This window comes from Carya illinoinensis, chromosome 12 (genome assembly GCF_018687715.1).
Source record: "Carya illinoinensis cultivar Pawnee chromosome 12, C.illinoinensisPawnee_v1, whole genome shotgun sequence".
Classification (NCBI taxonomy): Eukaryota; Viridiplantae; Streptophyta; class Magnoliopsida; order Fagales; family Juglandaceae; genus Carya; species Carya illinoinensis.
Genome location: NC_056763.1, coordinates 16,641,217 through 16,659,902, shown reverse-complemented (window position 1 = coordinate 16,659,902; position 18,686 = coordinate 16,641,217).

Below are 18,686 nucleotides of genomic sequence, written 5' to 3'. Positions count from 1 at the left end.
TAATTGTCCCCAAATGTTCTAGAAGCTTTCCTCTCTCTCGGGTTGTCCTTCGATTTCTGGATCTAATTCACGACTTGGAGCAGTCATGGGTTGGCTTTCATTTTTGGGTCCTAGGCTTCAAATTAACACAAGCCTTCCTTGTATTACTCTCAATTGCTTGGCAAGTCACAGGTTTCATCAGTCTTTTGTTTCTTCACTGGACACTCACGAACGGCTTCATTTGTGGACATTATGGGCTTGCATTGCTATCACTTGGGCTCCTTTCACATGTGTCACGTTACAAAGGCTTCTGTTCAACATGAGTTTGATTAATTGACTTGGGCTTCACATGATAATCAGAAGCTGTCTTCAATTAAACAAAAAAAAAACATAAGTTCGATTAAGTTTTATCCAATCCAATAACATAAATCCATCTATATTTAATTTGGGGTAAAATGTCATTTCACGTGCTAAGAATAATTAATTCACATTATCTGATTAATACTCTTATTTTAACACATAAATTCATTTAATCCAAAATATTAAAACACATAAAATTCATTTAACCCAAAATATTAAGAGTATTAATACAACATAATTGATAATTTATCAATTGGCAAAGGTTGAGATGTGTAACTTGGTTGGTTCGAGTTATGCATCGAAGTGGATGTTTCGGTATATAGAGAGAATGATGAAGGTGACAATATGTCTTAGTCTTTAAATTGAATCAAGCAGATTTACTTTGAAGGAGAAGAACATGAAGTAGGAGGCTATGTGTTTGGAAGGTGACCTCAAGTGGGTCACTAGTTACAATCTTGAGAATGAGGAAACGTGATAAAGGAAAGCATAGAAGATGGAATGGAATGAAAGAGTATGTTTGGATGAAGTAAGTCCGAAGTCGAGTATAGTTTATGTATTTTCTAAGTTTAAGTTATGCGCTTGAGGAAATAAATAATGTGAGGTTATGTTTGCATGTAGGTTGTCATCTGACATGCACATAAATGGACTGCATGCAATGGAAATAGCATGGAGTCCAGATAAATATTATGTTAATACTTTTATAGAATTTGCTAAATGATATGAAATGAATGAAAATGAAATGTTTTCTTTATGAAATGAATGATGTTTTATAAAGTATGGTAGTATGAATGTTTAAAGGTATAAGTATGTATGGCCTCCTGTGGCAGCCCCTATTTATGCACTCAAAATAGTAAGTTGTATACATGTGAATGGATCATATTGGGAATCTGGGCTCTTGTGGCATTGGAGGTGTTATTTGTAATGATCAAGGTCGGCTTGTTAAGGGTTTTGCCTCTCCTATTGGTCTAGGATCCAATAACAAAGCAAAGCTTCTAGCACTCCCTTGAGGGTTGAGACTTCACAAAAACTTAAACATTCCAAATGTAATAGTTGAGATTGATTCGATGGTGGTTATTTCTTGGTGAAATAAAGGGCGTTGTGGCATATGGTACCTGGAGGATTTTTGGGAAGAGCTTGTTGGATTGACTTTTATTATAAATTTTCGTTTTCCTCATATTTTTTGAGAAGGTAATAAAGTGCCTGATTGGTTAGCCAAGGAATATGCTTCAGGCGTAGATGTGATTTACAATAACTGTTGTAACATGCCCTGAATTCTTAAAGGCTTGATTCGTTTAGACTACTTTGGGATCCCCTTTTTAAGGTGTTCGTAGTTTTTATTGCTTTGGGTTCTTTTGATGTTCTGTTTGCATAGGCCGGTTCATAAGCTTGTTTAGTTTGTTATTTGATTTTTGGTCTTTTTGGTTCATGGTTGGTTCTCCCATGAGCCTTGCTTATTGACGCCGGACATAATAACGATTATCCTGCAGGCTAGTTCCAACAGATAATTCACAGGGAAAAACAAGAGAAAATAGCCCAAAAACATAAAGAGAAAAGTCTCTAGGGTTTAACTGAATATTATCAAATCAAGCAATCCCGAAAATCAGTCCACAAGCCGGACTGTTATAGCCAAAAATCGTGTTTATCCCAATTTTGCCAAAAATAGCAAAATCCTAAAAATTACTCCAAATTCAAATTCAAAATAAAATAAGCAATCTACAAAAAATCGGGTTTAAAATGACTTCCTAACTAACAAACGAAATATTACCATAAATAGTAAAAAAATAACTAAAACTAGTGATTCGGAGGGAAAAACAACAGAATTGAAGGTCAAAAAAAGGCACATAGAGCCATGCTCAATATAGGGAGCGTGTGCACTAAAAAGAGCTTTCCGAATTGGGGTCTTATGTGCGATTCTGACGCTCGTAGCTAAAGTTATGGCCAAAAGACTTAAACGCACTCAAAACGGCCCCAATTAGGAACATATCACAATCAATTCTCGCATTTGCGCTAATCTGCCAACTCATGGTATCTCAACGCCATCAAGGTACAATCTGACAGCTCAGCATCATCTGTCTCAGATTCCCCTGCATCAATCGCCCCAGGTTGGAAAGAACTCGTCCTCGAGTTCAGAGTAGTGTCATCAGAATCCACAAAACAAGGACTTAGGTGCTTCACATTAAAGACATCAGAAGTCTTCAAGTGACTAGGAAGGCTCAACTTGTAAGCATTATCATTGATCTTCTGCACTACCTCACAAGGTCCAATCTTCCGATCCTTAAGCTTATTATACTCGCCAATAGGAAAACGATCACGAGTTAATACAGTCCAAACAAAATCACCAACTTCAAAAAGTACCTGAAGATGATGACTGTCAACCCGAGTCTTGTACTTGGTATTTCTCTCATGAATGGTCTGTTTCACTTGCTCATGGATACTCCAAAGATGCTCTACCATCTCATCTGCTTTAGGACTAAAACGTGATATACGTGGAATAGGGGCTAAGTCCAGCACCCCGGATGGGTTCTGACCATAGACAATCTCGAATGGGCTTAAGCCTATGGTTCTATTTTTCGATCTGTTGTAGGCAAATTCTGCTTTAGGCAATGCCAAATCCCACTGCTTCGGCTTAGTTCTTGCCAAAATCCTCAAAAGGTTGCCCAAACTCCAGTTCGCCACCTCGGTCTGGCCATTCGTCTGGGGTGGTAGGTGCTACTACAATTCAACTGTGTTCCCAGTTTCCCTCACAGGCTCTTCCAGAAATGACTGATGAACTTGGTATCACGATCTGAAGTGATGGATCGAGAAACACCATGTAAACGCACTATCTCCTTGAAATAAAGATGCGCAATCCGGATAGCATCCATAGTCTTCTTGCAACCTACAAGCCATCTTGGAAAACCTGTCAACCACAACAAAGATAGAATTTGAGGCCCTTTGGGTGTGGGGTAAGACCAATACAAAATCCATGCTGACATTGAACCAAGGAGCTTCAGAAACAGGTAAGAAGTGTACAAGCCCGCATTGGTGAAAACTCCCTTAGGCCACCGGCACACATAACAATGGTCCACATAATGAGCCACATCACTAGTCAACTTGGGCCAATAAAAGTCAGAAGAGATAAGGGCCAATGTCTTATCTCGGCCAAAGTTTGCTGCCTCAATGAACAATCTAGAATGCACAACTGTAATCCACAAAACAGATACCCATTATGCAAAACAAAATCATGGCGGTGACCATTAGTTACCTCCTGAAACATCCTTCCAAAGGAAGGATCAGCTGCATACATATCTGTGAAAGTCTCAAAGGCTGCAACTTTGGTACTCATGATGGTGAGGAGTAAGGTATGATGGCTCAGGGCATCTGCGACGCGGTTCAGACTCCCTACTTCATGCCTCAGGGTAAAAGTGAACTCTTGCAAGTATGCCACCCACTTGGCATGCCGTCTACTCAGCTTGTGTTGGCCATTGACGTACTTCAGGGCCTCATGATCGGTAAACAGAATGAACTCCCTCTGTACTAGGTAGTGACACCAATGCTTCAGGGACTGAACTATGATATAGAACTCCAGGTCATAAGTGGAATAATTTTTCTTGGATCTCGATAACTTCTCACTAAAAAAAGCAACTGAACGCCCTGACTGACTCAGAACACCACCAATGCCAATACCAAACGCATCACAATTTACCTCGAACACATTGTCAAAATCAGGGAGTGCCAAAATTGGTGCCTCAATCATCTTCTGCTTGACCAGTTGAAAACTGGCCTCTGCCTCCTCAGACCACTGGAAATCACGTCCCTTGATGCACTCGGTGATAGGGGCAATCAGAGTGTTGAAATTTCTAATGAACCGGCGGTAGAAAGATGCCAATCCATAGAAACTTTGGATGTCGTATAAGGTCCTTGGTTTGGGCCACTCCAAGACTGCATCTATCTTTGACTGATCTACATGAACACCATCAGTAGACACAACAAGACCAAGAAAAGTCATAGAAGTAGTGAAGAAAGAACAGTTCTTCTTATTGACAAACAAGCACTTCGTTTTCAGCATCTCAAAAACGGCACGAAGGTGATCGAAGTGTGAAGTCCACGTCGGACTATAAATGAGGATATCATCGAAGTAAATTACAATGAATTTCCCCATAAAAGGCCACAAGACCTGATGCATAAATCTCATGAACGTGCTGGGTGCATTGGATAGCCCAAAAGGCATGACCATCCACTCATACAACCCTTGTTGCATTTTAAACGCCGTCTTCTACTCATCCCTAGGCCTTATTCTGATCTGGTGGTATCCGCTTTTAATGTCAATTTTTGATAAGACCTTAGAACCAGATAGCTAATCCAACATATCATCCAGGCAAGGAATTGGAAACTGTTACTTCACTGTAATTCTGTTGATCGCTCGGCTGTCAACACACATATGCCAAGAATCATCTTTCTTCAGCACTAGCAGGGCAAGGACTGCACATGGGCTCATACTCTCTTGGATATAGCCCCTCTCCAACAACTCTACCACATGTCGCTACAACTCTTCAACCTCCTTGCGACTGTGGTGATATGCTGGTCAATTCGGCAAAGTTGACTCCGGAAGAAGGTCAATTTGATGCTGAATATCCCTTATAGGCGGTAGCCCAGGAGGAAGATCCTCTGGCATCAAGTCAGAGAACTCTGCTAGCAGCCGCTGCACCTTTACTGGTAAAGCTATATCCACGTCTACTGCACTATTCTCGCAAGCTAGTAAAGCATAGACTACGTCTTCATGCTCAATCTCATCTAAAAACCTGCACATGGAAAGCAAGTTAGTATTATTGGCTATAGGGGTAGGAGTGAGTCTTCCCGCCGGGGCGCCAACACAATCGTCTTTCCTTTGATGTTAAGGGAATACGTATTCTTCTGTCCATCATGAATGACACTGCGGTCATGCTGCCAAGGTCGACCCAACAATACATGACACGCATCCATAGACACAACATCGCACCAGGCATTATTGAAATATTTTCTACCAATTGAAAAAGACACGAGGCATCGCCTATCAACTGTTACCTCACTGCCTTTATTTATCCATGACAACTTGTATGGCTTAGGATGACGGTCCGTCTTCAACTGCAATTTCTGGAGAACCTCCTCGGACACTACATTCTCACAACTGCCGCTGTCAATGATTATTTTGTAGACTTTATATGCAACTGTGTAGGTCATGTGAAAAATATTGATTCTCAACCAATCATCCCCTGAATCGCCCTTGGGAGTCAGTAGACTCTTGCGAATGACCAAAGTCTCATGACCATCTCCATACAGCACATCATCAGTCTCATCATCGTCATATACAGGCTCACCAATCTACTACATTTTTCTCAATCAACAAATTTTTGCCCTTTTGATTAGCAGGCTTCCTACAATCAATCGCTCTATGTCCCCATTCACCACAACGAGAACATCTGATAGTAGGGTTAGAATTACCCTGCGGTGGTTGCTGGACAGGACGAAAATCCTGAGGGTGAACTGGCCGACTGTTTTGATCGCTCCTAATCATTGGTCTCCTATTTTGCTATTTTTCAACAGCAAGTGCATGCCGGTAGGCCTCCGAAATATTCCACAGTGAGTGAAGGTTGAGGACATCTTGCAAGGGCTGGCGCAAACCCCCCAAATGCCGCACCATCATCTGCTCCTCCGTCTTAGATAAATTGTTCTGGGCGACCAATTGGTAAAACTCCTCCGTGTAATTATCGACTGATCTCGCGCCCTACCTTAACGCATGAAGTCCCTGAAACAAGGTTTACATGCAGCCGAAGGGAAGGAAGTGACCCTTCATCTTCTTCTTCGTCTTTTCTCAATCAGTGATCTTAGCCTTTCCCTGCCTGTCTCGTGAACGTTGCAATTGCTCCCACCATGCAAGTGCTCTGCCCTTGAGTTTGATGGCGACCAGTTTCACTTTCACATGATCGGGAACTTCCTTATAATAAAAAATACACTCCACTTCGTTAATCCAATCAACGAATCTCTTGGCCTGTAAAGTACCCAAAAACTCGAGCAGATCGACCCGAAAATTGAGGTCTCAATGGTGCTCCTCCCGACCATAGTGCTCCCGAATAGAGCACGATTGTGATATGGGTTTTCGAAAGTGGAATCAAAATCGTGATCAGAGGCCTCACAATCCTTGAAATCCTGCGCAACCAGACGTTGGGTTAATTCTGTGACTTGCCTCTGCAAGTCCTCAATCATCACATCCTAAACGCTACGATCACGGTGTTGGGCTTCCTCATTCAGAACCTACCCACGACAACCATGACCACCAGCCATTGAAACTGATGAAATTTCTCAAAAAGATGTTAAAGCTCTGATGTCAACTGACGCAGGACAGAATAATGATTATCCTACAAGCTAGTTTCAACAGATGTTTTACAGGGAAGAACAGGAGAAAATTGCCCAAAAGTACAAAGAGAAAAGTCTATAGAGTTTAACTAAATATTATCAAATCAAGCAATCCCGAAAATCAGTCCACAAGCCGAACTGTTATAACCAAAAATCGTGTTTATCCGAATTTTGCCAAAAATAGAAAAATCCCAAAAATCAACAAATTGAAATTCAAAATAAAATAAGAAATCTATAAAAAATTTGGCGCAAATCAGGTTTAAAATGACTTCCTAACTAACAAACGAAATATTACCATAAATAGTAAAAAATAACTAAAACTAGTGATTCGGAGGGGAAAACAGCAGAATTTGAGGTAAAAAAAAGGGGACACGGAGCCATGCTTGAAGTGGACAGCGTGCTTGCCGAAAAGAGCTTTCAGAATTGGGGTCTTATGCGTGATTCCGACACCCGTAGCCAAAGTTATGGCCAAAAGACTGAAACGCACTCAAAACGGCCCTAATTAGGAACATATCACAATTAATTCCCGCCTTTGCGCTGATCTGCCAACTCATGGTAGCTCAGTGCCATCAAGGTGTAATTTGACAGCTCAGGATTATCTGTCTCGGATCCTCCTACATCACTTATTATCACAGTATTCCTTTGCTATAGATGAGGGCATTATCAATAAATTTGGGAGGGGGTCACTATTGGATATGTGACTACCCACTCTTTGGGAAAAAAAAAAAAAAAAACAATGAAGGGAATTGGCATGTTAAGGAAGAAAGGGACTAGGTTATTTTGGATTTCTTTCAAGAGTTGTTCACTGCTCCTAATTAAAAGGGGAACTTGGATCTTTGGATGGCTTAGAATGAAGGAGTAACAAAGGCTATGAATCAAAATTTGTCATAGAGATTTACATAAGTAGAAGTTAGTGATGCTCTCCAGCTAATAAACCCAACCAAAGCTCCAAGTCCTGATGGGATGGCTCCTATTTTTTATCAAAAGTATTGGCACATAGTGGGAAGGTCAGTGACAACTGCTGCTCTCAAAGCTCTCAATACTGATCTGTTTCCTCATTCCATTAATCATACTTTCATCACTTTGATCCCAAAATAAAAGAATCTTGTTTGTGTTGTTGTTTATTGACCCATAAGCCTTTGTAATGTTATTTATAAGCTGATTTCTTAAATCCTTGCTAAAAAGGCTTAACGATATTCTTCCTCATGTTATTTCATCCTCTCGTAGTGCTTTTTTCCCTAGTCATCTTATTACTGTCAATGTACTGGTAGCACATGAGATTATCCATTTTTTAAGGAAGAATAATGAGGGCAAATAGGGCTTCATGTCTCTTAAACTTGACATGAGTAAAGTCTACGATAGAGTTAGTTGGTCTGTTCTTAAGTCAACTTGGCTAAGATGGGTTTTAACAGAAATTGGGTTGATTTGATTATGACTTGTGTTAGCACTGTTTCTTTTTCTGTTCTAATAAATAGTGAGCCTAAAGGTCCAATTAATCTCTCTAGAGGCCTTAGGCAAGGGGACCCATTATCTCTATATATGTTCTTATTTTGCATTGAAAGACTTATCTGTTTGCTTCAACAAGCTATAGCTGAAAACCAAATCGAAGGCATTCAAATTTGTAGAAGGGCACCTCGTATTAATCATCTACTCTTTGCAAATGATTGTGTTTTATTTTGCAAGGCTAATATGCAGGAAACTTGAGGATTCAACATCTACATGAAGTATATGAGCAAGAACTTGGACAATAGGTTAATAAAGCACAGACAACTATGGTCTTCAGCAGAAATGTTTTAAGTACCCAACAAAAAGGCCTTATGTCACTTTAGGGAGTTCAGAACCATCAACAGTATAATAAATATCTGGGATTTCCACCAGTTTCTGGGAGTGCAAAACATCAAGTTTTCTCTTAAATTAAGCATAGAGTTTGGCAGAAATTGAAGTGCTGAAAAGAGAAACTGTTGTCACAAGGAGGAAATGAGACTCTAATAAAGGCAGTAGCTATGTCTAATCCTACCTTTATGATGAGTTATTTTAAGTTACCAGATGGGCTTTGTAAGGATCTACAAAGAATGATGTCTAAGTTTTGGTAGGGGTAGAAAAATGAGGAGAAACAAAATTCACTAGATTAGTTGGAGGAGGAAAATGTGTGAATCTAAGATAGATGGATAAAAGAGGTTTAATGATCTCAAAACTTTTAATGTGTTCCTTCTTGCTAAACAAGGATAGAGGATTCTGAATGAGGAGTGCACTCTATTGCATAACTTATATAAATAAAAATAGAGTTAATCTTATAATCGGTCCATCTGTTTTTCTTCAAATAACAGCCATCCAATGAGTGAATTCCACGTAGCCTCCTTGCTTTAGCTTCCATGTGCCCCAACTGCATGAGAACCCACACGATGTCCCTCTCTATTCTCTCCCAACCTACCGAGATGACTATCCCAGAGGCGACGCGAGCCCCCTCTCTTCCTTGACATTTCCATCATTATCAGTCAGAAACTTCTTTACTTCTCCCTCTTCATTTAGTCGATGAGAAATCAAAATGAGCAGAATGAAAATAAAGAAATAAATCAAAAAGAGTTGGAAACTTAAAACATGCCTGTCAAAGGTTCCTTCTTTATGGTGCTCATTTTTATTTTTTACGATGTAACAGAAACTTATAATCCTGTTTTAATGGTTTGGGAGGTTGAATTTTTATTTTGGTTATACAGAGAAGAAGAAAGCCCCTTGTATTGATGGGTTCTTGGAGATATCTGATAATATGTTGGGTAGAGGGGGTTCTGAGAAATTGGAGGGCTTTTCAGAGAATGGGGGTGCTAGTTTAGGCAGTGCTTCATCCATCTTCCCTGTTTCAGAAACACCATGTTCTATACCTCATGGGCAACCACATAGTAGAAGCCCTCAACTTCTGTGTGGAAGTGTCTGGACAGAAGTTCTTGGTCCTTGCCCATGGCTTCGGCACCGACCAGTTTGTCTGGAAAGGCATTCTCCCCTCTTTCGACCCTTACTACCGCGTCATTCTCTATGACGGAGACGGAATAGCCGCTGTGGGCACAACGATCCACTCCAACAACATCGAGAATATTCAGCAAGTCGTCAACGTAGGAATCGAGAGTGGTGTAGCATTGAAAATCGAAGTAATCTCGTGTGGTAATCTTCATAGTTTTAATGTGTGTAACGCTGAGCTGTCATGTTCTCATTGGTGGCTGTTAAAGGGCTGAAACCAGCCCAACCGCTCCAAAGCGGTTCTAATAAAAATATTTCCCCAAAACAGAATTTTTGGATTAGGTTGTTCCCCATTGTATGCATGGAGGGGTATATAGGAGTCTAGAGAAATTTAAAAATGGGATGTAGATGTAGGTTGGGGAAAGGAAGTGTTATATAACTCTAGACTGATTACTGGTTTCCTAATCATAGACAACTGAAGCAAAGTGTTAATGAAGTAGGGATGGATGTTAACCAAAAGGTTGAATACCTTATTTATAAGAATACACATTGGTGGGATGTCGAGAAAGTGAACCAACTACTTCTAGCTACTGTTGCAACAGAGCTATTCAAAATCTTGATCAGTATAGGAGATAATAATGATAAGTTGATTTGGGAACCTGAGCAGAATAGTGTGTGGATAGTGTTAAAAGCGCATACTAACTTTTTAGATCATTGGAGAATGATGATAGACATGCTAAAACTTCTTATGCAGCAAAACAGAAGCAATTATTGAAAGTTCTTTGGAAGTTACAAATTCCTGACAAGATAAAGGTTTTTGCATGGAGAGCTTGCAAGAATGGTCTACCTACAAATGTAAACTTGAAGAAAAGACAAATTTTAAGAGATGATACATGCATTTTCTATGGAGATGAAGTAGAAGATGTTTTGCATGCTTTATATAAATGTCCAAGGCTGAGACAGTGTTGGGAGAATCAAGATTTATACGTGCAACCTAACGCAATTTTTTTTTTTTTTTTGGCGATCTTACTAGATCTATCAATGCTAAAAGAAGTAAAGACGAATTGGAGAAATTCCTCCTAATTGCATGAGAATTCTAGTATAGACAAAATCAAAAATTGGATGAGAATAAAGATTTTTAGCCTGATGAAGTAGTTCATAATGTGCTCTCTATTTATGGTCTGATCATAAAGTGATTAAGTGTGTGGATAAGAAGTATAAAGGATCTTGGCTTCCTCCTCCACAAAGATCTCTTAAGCTTAATGTTGATGGTTTTATATTCCATGATCAACAAATATCAGGGGTAGGTGTCATTCTTAGAGATGAGAAAGGAAGGGTACTATTTGCAGTCAGCAAGAAGGAGATGGCAGTTAATGGTCCTATTGAAATAGAGTTGTTGGCAATTTTAAGAGGTCTTCAACTTTGTATCCATAAGAGAATTACAAACTTGGTGATTGAAAGTGATTTTTTAGTAATGGTTCAAACCATTCAAGATAATGGAGATTCTATGTCTCTCCTTGGTAATGTGGTTAAAGATATTCTAGTGATAATGAGATTTTTCTACCAATGCCACATACAACATGTTGGTCGTATGGGCAATGAAGAGACACACAAGCTGGCTAACCATGCTTTGAATATAACTAATCTGTGTTGGGAAGGGGTCTTTAATTTCCTGACTTTCTTAACTGTTATTTGGGTGGATAAACATTGCTTGTAAAGGATGCTCCTTTTAAAAGGAAAGTTTGTTATCAAAAGAAAATATGCATACTATATATTTACTACATACTATACATGTATATTATATACTACATACATATATACTACATAGTATATATAGTGTATGTATAATATATATACTACAAACTATATACTACATATACTACAAATATACTACATACTATATATACTACATATATACTACATACTATATCCTATATAGTATAAACTATATCTCATATATTATATACACTACATATATGCTATATCTACTACCTATTATATATCTGCTATGTATAATATACATAGTATATATACGATATACATACTCTATACTACACATATATGCTATATATATATACTACATACTATATAAATGTTATATTTAATTTATAGTATATATATACTACATAGTAATCATGGTATACATATGATATATATATACGTTATATAACATATATATGATAATAGATTATATATAGTAATTATATAATTAATGTAGATTGTACAATATATTCTATATTATACTAGATTTAAATACTATATTAAATCTTAAGTAATTGATTGAAGGTGCCTTAAAAGAATTATAAAATAATTGATTGAAGGTAATTATGTATGAATATATGAAATTCTTGTTTGATCTTCAACACCTAGCTGGACCCATTCAATATAAATTTGAACGGTATTTATTTTTGTCCAAATGGAAAGGCCACATCAAGATGCATCTCAATTGGTTAGGGCGGGAAGGTTTCATTTAGTTGGTTATGAAATCTCAATTTCATTTACTAGATCGAACACTTAACACATACATCCAGTTCGAACACTTAACACATACACTTATGAATCAGAGCACGGTATGTTAATTATGAATAAATACATATATTACTAAGATTCTAATTATGATAAAAACACATACTAAATATATTCTATCATAAGTCATGCAGTTTTCACACAACCTTATAGACCTCGTGGTATTTCCAGAGGCTGTGCAAGACGGGAAAACTTAAAGTTAATATTGATAACAATCACACTGGTAGTAGTAGAGATCCAGTAGCTTCGCTAGCATCGTATGTTGGTAATCTTACAAGTACCTACACACCTATGGCTACATCATCTTGGCCCAAAGTTTTATAGGATGTTAATGAGCATACAAAGAAGCATTGCTTGGTAAGTAAAAATGTGACTTTTTTATTATTATTAGACCTAGTGTGTTGTATGATTTATAAATTGTTTATTAATTCTATTGTAATATTATTAAAGATGAGTTTGAATTTAATTTCGGGAGACGGGAGGAGAGTCAGATTGTTGATGAACTGATAAATAATGCATACTGCAAGTATAAGGGTTGATGCCAAGAACACTACCAAAAATTTGAAAATTAAATCCTTTTCAAGGCATGCAGCTGGATGAGTGGAAAAGTTATCTAATATGTTTAAGGAGGTAGTATATCAATTAACTGCATTATTTTAAGGTTATAATATATTAAATTTTATTATGTAATATCAACTTATAATTTTGCTATATTTTGTATAAGAGGAGTCATGTAAATAAAATAAATAGATCACACCTAAAGATCCATCATCATGCTGGCTTAAGATCTTTTCATCGTCTTTCAAAAATCTGGTAAAAATATGTTAATTTATATGATATTATCTTAACCTTCTAGTTTTGAATCCATAATATACTTATTTTAATGTCTATAGGAAGAAGAGAATCTTATAGAGTATAACATGACAACTTTGTGCTCTAAATCACATACTAGATGTGATAGGGAATTGACTAGTACTCCTGAAGTAGAAGCATAGTACGTAAGAGTTGGCACACTTAGCAAAGCAAAGCAGTAGTACTAATTACATATTTATCTCCTATCTATTGGTTAATATTGCTTTTTCTGGTGTAGGATAAGATAATCGCGATATGCAACGAATATGCTTCTTCATAATCATCAACAAGCGAAGTTGAGATTTTTTTTCCCAAGTTTTGGGGCCTTGTTCTGAATATCTGAAGGGTCTAGGGTGATTCGCAAGACTTTTTACATCTTTTTGGAGATCAGAGAGTAGATTAAGTAACTTCTCTTAAGAGTTAAATGAAGCAAAACAGCTAAAATCAAGGCAGAGAGAAATGGAGGAGACTGCACAATCGAATGAAGTCGATTTGGAGATGAGATTAAAGCAACAATAACAAGAGGAGTTGCAAAGGGAGTTAGTAATTTGATGCCAAAAAATGCTTCATGAGATGCAGATGATAATGTCTAGACAATTTATGCCTCCACCATCTTGGGAATATTTTCATATATGAGACTAATGTTTTGTTTATATTTTTTCTACATGGTTTGATAACAATATGGACAATTGTGTTGTTATGGATAATTTAATCAATAGATTTGAATAGTTGAATGGGATACAAGCATACATCTCTTAAAATATGCTATATTATTATAATTTAAAAATATCTGAATTTGAATTGTTGAATGTGATTTATAATATAATAAAACATATATTAGATAGCTTTAGTTTCTACAATAAGTTAACTAATTTATGTAAATTAATAAGTTAGATTTATAGATTCAAGTACATAAATTAGATTAATGAGTTGTCATTTGAACATAAACTATACTATTTCAACATAATGTAGAATGTTCAAGCTCTAAATAAAAAGTTTGAACGACCTTTAATGATGTATTGTTCAAACCCTAAATTATCTATTCGAATGACAACCAGTGTGAATAAATACTTGAATCCTTCCCTACATATGCACATAATTCAACCTTCTCTCACCTCTTTCTCATGCCTGTTCAAATACCCAACTATCATTCTGTTAGGGACCTCAGTCAAGTCCCTAGACAATAAGTCCTCCATGTCAATGGTGGTCTTGTGATGACAGAATCCTTGTTCCTCTCTTGCTTGGTTCTCGAGCAATAGTGGTCAAGATGACCACTTGAGTATGGTGTGGTTAGGTGTTTGGGCAAAGATGGGTGTATGGAGTGATGGAAATGGGCAAGAGATTGTGTGGGGTTCAATGGTGATGGGTGCATGGCACTAGAATGGGCTAGGGTTGGTGCCACTTGGAAGATGGGGTTTCGGTTTTGGCAAGTGGAGAGGGCTTTGCTTGACTTGAGGAATTCTAGGAATAGAGTGATCTTAGAGATCGGGTAGTTTGAGGGATTGAGTGATTTGAGTGGATGGAGGATAGGGTTTTGAGAGGATTTCTAAGTGGTAAGAATCATTGAGGATTTGGTGGGGCTAGTTTAGTAAGTCAAAGTGGACTTAAGAGATTTAAGGGATGAGAGATTTTAAAGAATTGAAAATGATTGACAATTCCTTAAATTAAGGGATTGGAATTGGAGGAAGTCAAGGCTACTATAAGGAATGAGCTTCCTTATGGAGCATTGGGGGTGGATTAGGGCAAACACTATAGTGGACGACACTAAGTGCTTGGATGGATCAAATGAGGCAAATGAAGAATGAACACCAAGAACAAAATGATAAACACTCAAGAATAAAATGGTGAACAATCAAGAACAAAGTAAAATGCTTAAGAACTTGAATGAACAAAAGGTAACAAATCAACTAATGATTCATGGATTGCACAATAGTTGAAATAAACCTCATAAATTGGTAACTTGATAAAAACAAGGATAAGAACAACTTAGATTCACGAATTGCACCAAGTTGCAATAACAAGATAAATAAATCACACCTATTCACGAATTGCAAGGTGTGATCCTCTCTTTGGGATTCACAAATTGCACCCGAAAAGCCCAAGTGCAAAGCACAGGTTTGTGATCTCTCAAACAATAGTCTTCCCTTTATGAGTTTGCAAAAAGATTCTAAAACAAATGAAAGATGTCCTATTTATAAGCAAAACAAACTGGAAACTCCCAATAGGTCCCTTGAAAATAAATAAATAAATAAAATTAAATAAATAAAATAAATAACATGATAATGGTCATGGACCAAGGCTAGCCATGACATGCATGGCCCATGGTGGGCTAAGTGGGTGCACGACAGTCTTTGGGTTGGTCCATGGTCAGGTGGTGCGGCATGGCTTGCTGATGGTGAGCCATGGTGGTGCACGGCATGACCTAGGCTGGTGGCCTAGGCACTGAGTCTGCAAGGCATGGGCTAGAGCCATGCGCTGGATGGCATGCCTGGTGACCAGGCATGCTACTGACCTGCTCTGCAAGGCACAGGCTAGAGCTGTATGCTGGATGGCATGCTTGGTGGGCATGCCACTAACCTTGCCGAAGTGTGGCTGGGTGGGTTGGAAGTGCCACGGAAGGCCTTGCGGTGCATGGGTGAGTGCAAGGGCCACGAGGCCTACCAAGGTGCGCATGGGCCTATGCACTAAGACTCGCATGGGCATGCGGTGCAAAGCTGTGCGCGCAAGCAAGCTCTCACTAGCCACGCTAGCCCATATGTTGGGAGTCCCGTGTGTGCCACCACGCAGGCCAAGGCATGCATGCATGCTGGGCGCCCCGTGCATGTCACCCCACAAGCCAAGACATGCTTGTGGGCTAGTCAAGGTGCTGTCCTTGCCTCCCAAGGGTAGTGTCGAGGCTTGTCCTGAGGTGACTTTTCTAGGGGTCGTAACACATTCACCACCAACGTTGTCACACAACTTCCTAGCCGCGAAAAGATACTTTGTTTGCAAATGTATTTAATATAGCTTCTTTTCCAATGGGTTTTGAATCCCGTTTGTGGATCCGAACCCCATTCTTTCATTTTTCAATCACCACACATGATCTATGGCTGTGTGAATGAGGTAGTGAAGTCACCATAAATATTTAGGCGAAAAAACCCATTGATGTTTTAGTTTCTACTTCAAGAATGAATTGACTCAGCCATTGATGTCTTCTCTAGTCTCGTGTTCAAACATCTCCTCTAAACATTTGAACTCTACAGTTGCCAAACACTATTTCCATACGTTCAAGCACTAAGTAGTAGAGTTTGAACTATTAGTTAACATTAAAATATAAGTTGGAACGTAAGCTCTTTCCATTCAAAATTTCTGATGGTTCGGACCATATCATTCCCCACTATGACTAGTTATATTGTTTGAATGATGTCAAGTTGAGTTCGAACACCAACCTGAATACATGTTCAAGAATAACTTATTCGAACAAATATTACATTAGTTTTAACAATAACCTAAATAAGTGTTCAAGTTAATAGTAAGTTTACATCTTGCTTGTTAATTGTTCAAACAATGTTTACATTTGTTCGAATAACAATCAAAATACATGTTCGAATTTCCAATTTTTCCCAATGTACTTGATGTTCAAATGAAGACTACATTCGTTCAAACAACAACCTGAATAAGTGTTCAAGTTATGGTTTGTTTACATATTGTTTTTTGTTTAAACAAAGTTTCTATTAGTTCAAACACCTACCCAAACATGTGTTCAACTTCCCACTTTATCACATACTACTTATTGTTCGAACGAAATTTGCATTCATTCGAACGACAATTAGAATACGTAGTTCAAGTTACATCTTGTTCACATACTGCTTGCTGTTTGAATGAATTTTAATTTACTTCAAACACAAAACCGAATTTGGATTCTAGGTCCGATAGAATTCTATCTCTTGTTTGAACTACATTCATGTTCATTCAAACATAAACCATAATACAAAATCTCTTAAAATGCAAGTGTATCAGAATACTTCAACTATTTATTGATCTTAACGTTCATTTTTTCAATCTACAAATTTTATACATGATGTCTACTTTTGGATCGAAACATGCTAGGTCATTTGAGGGAACAACGTTGACTGCATTGAATCGACCTCTCAGGCTGATAATTATCTAGAGGGTTGTTAAGGTAAGTGACTTCAACGACATCATTTGGGAAGGTAGGACCTTGGAGTCTATATTCATTAATAGGTTATAGGGTCCCGTTAGTGACCAGTCGGGGTTGCCTATCCTAACCAGGTAAATGAGTTCTATCAATGAGTCAATGAAATGGGTGTTGTAGATAAGGCATTCACCTTCACTGTACGTAGGGTGAATATTACTTTCTCATCTAACAAGATAGCTGAAATTCTTCACATCCCTCGTGAGCTCGATGCATATCCTAGATTGAAGTAATGTAGCAAAAGGATGGAACTTAGGAGCTTATGGAGCAAACTTTCCTAAGGACGAGCTTTTCGATGAAGAGGTACGTCGGTTGATGGTCGAGGATACAGCTCCTCCTTATCATTGCAGGAAGGCCATTAGTCGTGTTGACTGCACAACATTCTTTTTAGAGTTGGCGCTGATCATCTCATATAACATTGACCTAAGGAAGCATAAGATGAATTTCACCATCGATTGGACTAGACTCATATTGCCATTAATGAGAAGCTATATGCTTGACCTGCCCCTATACTACCTTTCCCTGATCATAGATGAATCTAAGTACTTATCTGGGATTAGTCTACCATTTGTGTTGACAATCATTAAACTCCTTCTGTCTACAAGAGTGGAGGTCACTTCGTTTGAGTGTCGACAATAACAAATCGGCCCAATATATATCATCACCTTGGGCAAAAGCGCAAGCCTGCTCCATATCAGGCAATTGTCAGAACCTATTGAGGGCACGAGTATTCCACCCTTAGAGTGACATACTATTGTGATTATAGCAGCTGGAAGTATAGATGAGATGGTTGATATTGTGCACATAGAGAATCGTGCGACATTTATTGATATTGTTCACACAAAGATACATGTCGTTGTTGCTGATATTCTACCCACAAAGATCCATGTAGCAATTCTTGAGTTGTGGATGAACCTTGTCACTGATATTGAGAGAAGAATGACACTTCTCATTGATCAACATATAAATAGGGTGGATGCTCATTTGAACGAGATAGAATTGATTGTTAGGACTTTGGGCATGGACTAAATTAATTACTATATATTAACTTTTGTTTTGTGATATGTTATATATTTTGATATTGTTTTTTTATCTAGATTTTTGTTTTACACAATGGGCATCATGTAAAACGTTGTAAGTTCGAACGGAACTTGTGTTTGCAAATGATCTATTTTTATATTTAATGAAACTAAAGCGCTGTAAGTTCGAATGAAAACTATGAGTTCAAACATGCAACATTGTATACATTTAAACGATATTCGGATTATTGAGACTTTCTAGAACGAACGAAGAATTCCGTTCGTAAAAGTTATCGCAATGTTAGTTCGAACTATATGCAACGAGAAACAGTCTTTTCATTGTAACGATCATGAGTACTCTAACTCCCTCTACTTCAAACTCAAAAATTGGACAAAACTATAAGAATTACTGCAAAAATTCTGATTTTTTGGGA